Genomic DNA, 8,056 nt, shown 5'->3' with positions numbered 1-8,056 from the left:
GGTCCATGGCTTGCTTTTGTAGTTTTTGTTTGATTTGTTTGATCAAACTCAGCTCTCTCTGGAAATTATTCAATAGTCTATGAAGAATATTATTGAATGCAGCAACTTTATGCTGGTAAGAGTGCGTAGAGGAATTATGTATGATAATGTCCGTGTAAGATGGTTTGTGGAAAATTGCAAATTCATGTTCATTGTTATTTTTTGTAATGGTTGAGTCAAGGTAATTTAATGAATTATTTACCTTCCTCTCAGTGGTAAATTTTATTGACGGGTGGATGGAATTGACATATTCAACGAACTTGCCTACTTGCTTTTCTGTAATGATTTCATCATTCACTAGTGATAAATGGATATCGTAATGCTTGAAGAAATACATGCATAATGAATATTTAATACAACAGTCCTGAACAAACTGTAACGTCTATTTGATAAAAAAAATTGATGAGCTTCCGTGAAGTATCATATTTATTCTAATATTTGCTACTTTCTACACACATTCACATCAAATCGATATACCAAATTTGGAACATCCATTCGAACTAAAAATGAAAACACATTAAAATAATATTTAATTTGAGTTAGGAACTGGAAAACAGTGAATTATTTAAAATTAAGTAGATTCTATGATATTTATTTGTAATCGTCATATACCTATATATTCTCTAAGTATACCAAAATATTGGCAAGCCAATTAACAAAATAGCATAGGACCATTGCAAAGATCGTAACGGTTCTCGAAGAGTTTCGCGCCAAAATAGTTAACGCGTGTCAAACAATTGCAGATTTCGTAGGAATACTGAAACTTTAATGAAATGAATAAAAACACTTTTTCTAATTACCTATATTTGATTTTATTTATATGACCGTTTTCGGGTTTGACCCCATTACCAAGTATTACCTTACCTATAAATTTCGTCGCCGCTGATATATACCATTATTTTTTGAAGAGAAATTTTGATGATCATAATATCCTCCATTTCATAAATTTATTATCGGATGAAAAGTGCAATTTTCTATACTTCACTGAATTTGACTTCGATACTAAATTTTCCCATTTTCATGATGTTTTTCTTCAAGCTTTTGATATATCCTTTCCTAAACAGTTTCAAAAAATTGAACAAAATCAAAATTCAAGTAGACACAAACCATGGATTACTAAGGATATCGTTGAAGAAGGTATATTACTCAGAGATATTTATAATTTGAACAAGAGCCAAACCAATGTACATTTATTGGGTCAATATAAGCAACTCTTAAAAAATCATAGACAAAAAATTGTGCTCTCAAAAAGTCAATACTTTAATAATCAATTCCTCAAGGCTCAACATAAATCTGAAGCTGGCTGGTCTATAATCAGGAAAAATACTATTATAAACGATTCATCTATGACATTGGCGATGGTGTACTTGTTGACGATGGTCCCGGTATATCTCAAGCATTTAGTAGTTATTTTGTCGATTCAGTGGAGTCATTAGTAAAAAATACTGCACCTGGTGGCATTGAAAATCGTTGTGTAAAAACTGAGAGTATTTTTCTCTATCCAATAGATGAAACTGAACTCATGGAAATAATTAAATTCGCATGTTCGAAAAATTCCAGTGGGGTTGATGAATTGCCAGGCAATGTTTTAATGAAGGCTGCTTTGAAAATAATGGAACCTCTGATTTATCTAATCAATTTATCTTTCTCTGAAGGTATTTTTCCTTCCCGACTTAAGCAAGCAATGGTCGTCCCAGTCTATAAAAAAAGCGATAAGCATGTAATGTCGAACTACAGAGGTATAGCTTTACTATCTCCATTTTCGAAAATATTTGAAGAATCATATCAAAACTTGTGTCCTTTTTAAATAAATACAATATCGTATCTGACAACCAATATGGGTTTCAAGTGGTCTTGTCAACCCAGGATGCCATCCTTTCTCTACATAATCATGTATTATCAAACTTCTACAACGATGAAAAATCACTAAGTGTTCTTTTCGACTTGACACGAGCGTTTTGTATCAGTCATCATGGTCTTCTTCTTGATGAACTGTTTGGCATGGGCGTTCGTGGTCCAAGTCTGAAATGGATTGAAACCTATTCAACTGGTCGTACACAGGTTGTTAAAGTTAGGCTTCAGACTGGGTCATTTTTCTCTGAATTTCGAAACGTTGTTACAGGTGTGCCCCAGGGTAGTGTTTTGGGGCCTACACTATTTATTTTATTTGTTAATGACCTTTCAAAAATTAATCATTCACAGTGCTCTATACAATTTGCTGATGACACATCTTTTACTGTCAGTGGTTCGGAATGTGAAACATTGTCAGTAAGAGCAAATGATGCTATATTCAACATGCAAAATTATTGTTCTAAGAATGGCTTGATTCTAAATAATCTTAAAACCAACACCATTTTCTTTACAATTCAGGAAACTGATTGTAATGTATTGGTTAGGTCTGAGATTAAAAATATTGAACAGGTAAACTATAAAAAATTTTTAGGAGTTTTTATTGATTCACAACTCAATTGGAATCATCATGTTGATTTCATACTGAAGAAATTAGCGACACATTGTTTCGTTATATGGAAAAAAAACTCAATTCCTGTAAACCACTATTTGCAAAGTTGAATATATTAACTGTTACTTGCATGTATATTTTTAATTGCGTAATCTACGTTAAATCAAATTGCTCCAAGTTTTAGAACAGAGATGATACATGTCTTCTTTCGGGCTTCACCCTGAGAAAAAACTATACATTTTAATTCCTAGTCATAAGTTAGCCAAGGTGACTAATGGACCTCATATAATGTCAAAAAACCTGTACAACAAGCTCCCAATATCCATTATAAAATAACTAGTGTAAAGCTCTCTAAACAAAAAGTTCGGAAAGTATTATGTGAAAAGGTATTTTATTCGCTTGATGAGTTTTTTCAGTCTGATTTGGAATTTTAAATTTTAATTTTTGTACCCCTTTTATGGTCTGAATGTTATGTAATATATCATATAATTATGTTGTTTTATGATTGTGACCTCATTGTAATTGTACTGAGTTATGTGACTTTTTCCATGCCGTCCCTAGGTCTACGGAAATAAAGATTTTTGATTTAATTTGAAGTATTGAAAAAAAACTTAATAATGCGGGGTCAAACCCGAAATTGGTCGTATACATAAAATCAACTAGTGGTACTTAGACAAAAGTGTTTTTATTCATTTCATTAAAGTGATCATGAATTACCACAAAATAAACAAGTAATCAATCATACATAATACAGAAACTATATGAAACATAAATAGTCAATAGTAACGGCATCTTTTTCTTTTCCTAATATATTTTTTCCGGTAAACTAACACATAGTTTACTTCTGAAAAACTGAATTTGCCAGGATTTTAAAAACACTTGATACCCTCACGATGAAATCCAATGATACACTGAAATGGATCGCGTTCCTGGTCAGCCCTTCGATGTGGCAGCATTGTAGGGCTGACCAAGATGCTCTTCATATAGCGATTTGTATAACTATGGGCTGACCAACAGCATGGGGCTGACAAAGGTTCAAAGGATATGTAAAATTTTTATTTTCAGAAAAAATCTACCCCTCTGATGGGCCTATTGATAAAATCATACCACTGAAGAGTATTCCGAAAAGTATATACCTAAATATATTCGGGAAGTGCTGGGTGGACCAACGCCCCGTTCATATACCGGGCTCACCAATATGCAATGAACAAATATATATATATATATATATATACAGATATAGATTTTATTGAGTGTGTATGATACAAATCAAGAATGAAATAATTCGTGGACACAACACTCAAAAAATGAGGGGTAAATCGCGGACACGTGTTTCTGACTATTGGCCTCATCAGCGCGGTGCTGATATATATATATATATATATATATATATATATATATATATATATATATATATATATATTTGTTCATTGCATATTGGTGAGCCCGGTATATGAACGGGGCGTTGGTCCACCCAGCACTTCCCGAATATATTTAGGTATATACTTTTCGGAATACTCTTCAGTGGTATGATTTTATTAATAGGCCCATCAGAGGGGTAGATTTTTTCTGAAAATAAAAATTTTACATATCCTTTAAACCTTTGTCAGCCCCTTGCTGTTGGTCAGCCCATAGTTATACAAATCGCTATATGAAGAGCATCTTGGTCAGCCCTACAATGCTGCCACATCGAAGGGCTGACCAGGAACGCGATCCATTTCAGTGTATCATTTGATTTCATCGTGAGGGTATCAAGTGTTTTTAAAATCCTAGCAAATCCAGTTTTTCAGAGGTAAACTATGTGTTAGTTTACCGGAAAAAATATATTAGGAAAAGAAAAAGATGCCGTTACTATTGACTATTTATGTTTCATATAGTTTCTGTATTATGTATGATTGATTACTTGTTTATTTTGTGGTAATTCATGATCACTTTAATGAAATGAATAAAAACACTTTTGTCTAAGTACCACTAGTTGATTTTATGTATACGACCAGTTTCGGGTTTGACCCCGCATTATTAAGTATATTTTCAATACTTCAAATCAAATCAAAAATCTTTATTTCCGTAGACCTAGGGACGGCATGGAAAAAGTCACATAATTCAGTACAATTACAATGAGGTCACAATCATAAAACAACATAATTATATGATATATTACATAACATTCAGACCATAAAAGGGGTACAAAAATTTAAAATTCCAAATCAGACTGAAAAAATTCATCAAGCGAATAAAATACCTTTTCACAAAATACTTTCCGAACTTTTTGTTTAGAGAGCTTTACACTAGTTATTTTTTAATGGATATTGGGAGCTTGTTGTACAGTTTTTTTGACATGATATGAGGTCCATTAGTCACCTTGGCTAACTTATGACTAGGAATTAAAATGTTATAGTTTTTTCTCAGGGTGAAGCCCGAAAGAAGACAAGTATCATCTCTGTTCTAAAACTTGGAGCAATTTGATTTAACGTAGATTACGCAATTAAAAATATACATGCAAGTAACAGTTAATATATTCAACTTTGCAAATAGTGGTTTACAGGAATCGAGTTTTTTTTAAAACAAATTGTTCTAATATTTTTTTTCTGGAAAATTAATAAGATACTGATTCTATTGCAGTTGCCAAAACAAATAATACAGTAATTGAGGGCAGAGTAAATATATACATAATAGTAACTTTTAAGAATTTCAATAGACACAAAATTACGCAGATTCCATATAACGAAACAATGTGTCGCTAATTTCTTCAGTATGAAATCAACATGATGATTCCAATTGAGTTGGGAATCAATAAAAACTCCTAAAATTTTTTTATAGTTTACCTGTTCAATATTTTTAATCTCAGACCTAACCAATACACTACAATCAGTTTCCTGAATTGTAAAGAAAATGGTGTTGGTTTTAAGATTATTTAGAATCAAGCCATTCTTAGAACAATAATTTTGCATGTTGAATACAGCATCATTTGCTCTTACTGACAATGTTTCACATTCCGAACCACTGACAGTAAAAAATGGGTCATCAGCAAATTGTATAGAGCACTGTGGATGATTAATTTTTGAAAGGTCATTAACAAATAAAATAAATAGTGTAGGCCCCGAAACACTACCTTGGGGCACACCTGTAACAACGGCGCGAAATTCAGAGAAAAATGACCCAGTCTGAAGCCTAACTTTAACAACCTGTGTACGACCAGCTGAATAGGTTTCAATCCATTTCAGACTTAGACCACGAACGCCCATGCCAAACAGTTCATCAAGAAGAAGACCATGATGACTGATATCAAACGCTCGTGTCAAGTCGAAAAGAACACTAAGTGATTTTTCATCGTTGTCGAAGTTTGATAATACATGATGATGTAAAGAAAGGATGGCATCCTGGGTTGACAAGCCCACTTGAAACCCATATTGGTTGTCAGATACGATATTGTATTTATTTAAAAAGGACCCAAGTTTTGATATGATTCTTCAAATATTTTCGAAAATGGAGATAGTAAAGCAATACCTCTGTAGTTCGATATTATATGCTTATCGCTTTTTTTATAGACTGGGACGACCATTGCTTGCTTAAGTCGGGAAGGAAAAATACCTTCAGAGAAAGATAAATTGATTAGATAAATCAGAGGTTCCATTATTTTCAAAGCAGCCTTCATTAAAACATTGCCTGGCAATTCATCAACCCCACTGGAATTTTTCGAACATGCGAATTTAATTATTTCCACGAGTTCAGTTTCATCTATTGGATAGAGGAAAAGACTCTCAGTTTTTATACAACGATTTTCAATGCCACCAGGTGCAGTATTTTTTACTTATGACTCCACTGAATCGACAAAATAACTACTAAATGCTTGAGATATACCGGGACCATCGTCAACAAGTACACCATCGCCAATGTCTTAGATGAATCGTTTATAATAGTATTTTTCCTGATGATAGACCAGGCAGCTTCAGATTTATGTTGAGCCTTGAGGAATTGATTATTAAAGTATTGACTTTTTGAGAGCACAATTTTTTGTCTATGATTTTTTAAGAGTTGCTTATATTGACCCAATAAATGTACATTGGTTTGGCTTTTGTTCAAATTATAAATATCTCTGAGTAATATACCTTCTTCAACGATATCCTTAGTAATCCATGGTTTGTGTCTACTTGAATTTTGATTTTGTTTAATTTTTTGAAACTGTTTAGGAAAGGATATATCAAAAGCTTGAAGAAAAACATCATGAAAATGGGAAAATTTAGTATCGAAGTCAAATTCAGTGAAGTATAGAAAATTGCACTTTTCATCCGATTTCGGCGACGAAATTTATAGGTAAGGTAATACTTGGTAATGGGGTCAAACCCGAAAACGGTCATTTAAATAAAATCAAATATAGGTAATTAGACAAAAGTGTTTTTATTCATTTCATTAAAGTTTCAGTATTCCTACGAAATCTGCAATTGTTTGACACGCGTTAACTATTTTGGCGCGAAACTCTTTGAGAACCGTTACGATCTTTGCAATGGTCCTAATGATATTTTGTTAATTGGCTTGCCAATATTTTGGTATACTTAGAGAATAATTAGAGAATATATAGGTATATGACGATTACAAATAAATATCATAGAATCTACTTAATTTTAAGTAATTCACTGTTTTCCAATTCCTAACACAAATGAAATATTATTTTCCTGTGTTTTCATTTTTAGTTCGAATGGATGTTCCAAATTTGGTATATCGATTTGATGTGAATGTGTGTAGAAAGTAGCAAGTATTAGAATAAATATGATACTTCACGGAAGCTCGTCAAATTTTTTTTATCAAATAGACGTTACAGTTTGTTCAGGACTGTTGTATTAAATATTCATTATGCATGTATTTCTTCAAGCATTACGATATCCATTTATCACTAGTGAATAATGAAATCATTACAGAAAAGCAAGTAGGCAAGTTCGTTCATAGAAATAGTAATAGTAATAGTGTAAGTGCATTTATTAAAAACAATAAAGACAAAACTTCGGTATCGGATAGATCAGGAGTATATCAGCTGAGTTGTGGCTCTTGCCCAAAACTGTATAATGGCCAAACAGGGAGATTATTTTCCAAAGAATTAAAAGCTTAGATGTAATTTTGTGAATAGAAAGACCAATTTCACATTTGCAAACCACCTTTTAGCAGAAGTACATGAGTTCAGTCATGAATATGACATGTTATATTTAGAAGAGAAGAGTTTGAAATTCAATCTTCTAAAATGTCAAGCAATCAATAGATTCAAGAAAAATTAGGTATACCAAGCATTAAATTTGTAAAATATAGTAGATAAAGATACGCCCGAAGAAGCCATTGTATGGCGAAACACGTGTCGCGTTTTTATAAAACTGTTTAGTGGAACATTTTTGACTGTGAGTTTTAGAAAGTATTTTGAAGTGTTTTGTCTGAGAAACTTTGCCAAAAATCCGACAGATATAATTCAACGCGACAAAAGTTGTTTTCTGTTAGAAACTTGACAATAGAAATAATTGTTGTATACGTTTTTGTGAGAGATTGTATCAATTAATCTAAAAAGTCGTCCAC

The 8,056-nt window shown here is 32.3% G+C and overlaps 1 long non-coding RNA gene across 1 annotated transcript; it reads right to left on the bottom strand.

Moving 5' to 3' along the window:
• Positions 1–880: 880 nt before the first annotated feature.
• Positions 881–2,366, bottom strand: LOC141482149 (uncharacterized). Its single transcript, XR_012465371.1, has 2 exons — positions 1,791–2,366; positions 881–1,737 (listed from the first exon to the last, which is right to left on the bottom strand). It is a non-coding gene; the product is annotated as an uncharacterized lncRNA (long non-coding RNA).
• Between the last annotated feature and the right edge of the window lie 5,690 nt (positions 2,367–8,056).

This window comes from Leptinotarsa decemlineata, unplaced genomic scaffold (genome assembly GCF_025532065.1).
Source record: "Leptinotarsa decemlineata unplaced genomic scaffold, Ldec_3_MD MMD2_tig00000882_RagTag_RagTag, whole genome shotgun sequence".
In the NCBI taxonomy this organism is placed as follows: domain Eukaryota; kingdom Metazoa; phylum Arthropoda; class Insecta; order Coleoptera; family Chrysomelidae; genus Leptinotarsa; species Leptinotarsa decemlineata.
The sequence above is the reverse complement of the archived record's forward strand: the minus strand, read 5'-3'. Positions and strand labels throughout refer to the sequence as shown.